Source organism: Melozone crissalis, unplaced genomic scaffold, assembly GCF_028551555.1.
Source record: "Melozone crissalis strain CALT ecotype California unplaced genomic scaffold, PUWL_Pcris_2 ptg000104l_1, whole genome shotgun sequence".
In the NCBI taxonomy this organism is placed as follows: domain Eukaryota; kingdom Metazoa; phylum Chordata; class Aves; order Passeriformes; family Passerellidae; genus Melozone; species Melozone crissalis.
Window position 1 is genome coordinate 1,813,739 of NW_026535881.1, and position 1,565 is coordinate 1,815,303.

A 1,565-nucleotide genomic window follows, 5' to 3' on the forward strand; every position below is an offset into this window, starting at 1 on the left:
TGGGCCACTCAAAATAGGCAGGCAGGAGCTCAGACATGACAACAAGGGATCTAAAAAATCCCTGTGCCAAACATCCATCAGCATCACACCGCACATGCTCTACTTTCTTTAGTCCATCTCTGTTCCTCAGCAGTGCCAGGTCTTTTGGCTTCAGGGGTGCTCTTCCCACCTTCCATTTCCTAGAACCACAGAATCATAGATTGGTTTGGCTGGGACAGAATCCTAAAGGATGTTTCATTCCAACCCCCTGCCATGGGCAGGAACACCTTCCACTAGACCAGGTTTTTTCAGTCTGGCCTTGAGCATTTCCAGGGATGGAGCAGCCACAGCTTCTCTGAGCAGCATGTGCCAGGGCCTCACCACCCTCACAGGGAAGAATTTCTTCCCAATATCCAATCTAACCTGACCTCTGGCGGGTTGAAGCCATTGCCCTTTGTGCCTGTCACTCCAGATCCTTGTCCAAAGCCCCTCTCCAGCCCTTTGGAGCCCCTTTAGGCACTGGAAGGGGCTCTGAGGTCTCCCAGAGCCTTCTCCAGGCTGAACAACCCCTGCTCTGTCAGCCTGTCTCTGTAGCTGAGATGCTCCTTTTGTGATTTTTTAGCCCTTTTTGTGATTTTTGTGGCCTCCTCTGGACTTGCTCCAACAGGTTCCCTTTGTCCCCTTCTCTCTCTCCTTCAGCCTCCTCACAAGAAGTCCTCACCACGGAGATGGGACAACTTTCCCTCCTACATCTGTTGCTGGAGGATTCTGCCCTCCATCCCTCCTGTCTCAGCTCTGTGGTTCTCCTCAGCAAAGGAGAAGGCTGGTGGGCAAGATCTGGTCCTTCAGGGGTTGGGGGGTGAAAATCAGGGGTGGGAATAACCAACAGATTCTGCAAAGTCACAGCAGTGAGCTCTGCTGCCCCAGAGATGCACAGGCCATGACTCAGGGCTGCAACCTGGGATGTGTCCGAAGGAGATTCTCCAGCTCAGGGACGGAGAAATTTGCTTTTGCATAAATAGCCACAAAACTAGCTGAGGGGAAGCACAGCAAAATGAGTGGGAAAGCAAGCTGGAGCGCACACAGGAGCAGGAGTCCAGCCGTGGCCGCTTCCGCAGAACAGCGCAGGTACCTGCAGCCACCCCCACCTGGGCTGGGCCTGCTGTCCCTGCTCAGCCCAGCACCGTGTGTGCAGCACTTCATGCAACATCCTCGGCTTCTTGCCCTTCTCCTACAGTTTGTTTGCAACTTCCTCAAGAGAATTGAGGAGGAAGAGACCATCGCCACGGGCATAGGCCTCAGACCATACTCGCCCATCTTCCTCAGCAAGACCAGTGCTGGCCTTCTGCGTATGCTTGTAGAGGAAGATTTTTACACTCCAAAGCAAGTAAGCAGCCTGGGCCAGGCTTAGATCCTCCCAGTAATTGCTTGGCCTCCCAATCCACGCATGCTGCTTGCTGTGAGCCTTTCAGGCCACATGGCAGTGGGGTGGGAAGGGAAGCACTCCTCTGGGGAAGCTGGGAACATTGCTCCCTCTGGCAGCTTTCCAAGTCTCCCCGTGCCTTCTCCAGGTGCCTGCCATGGTG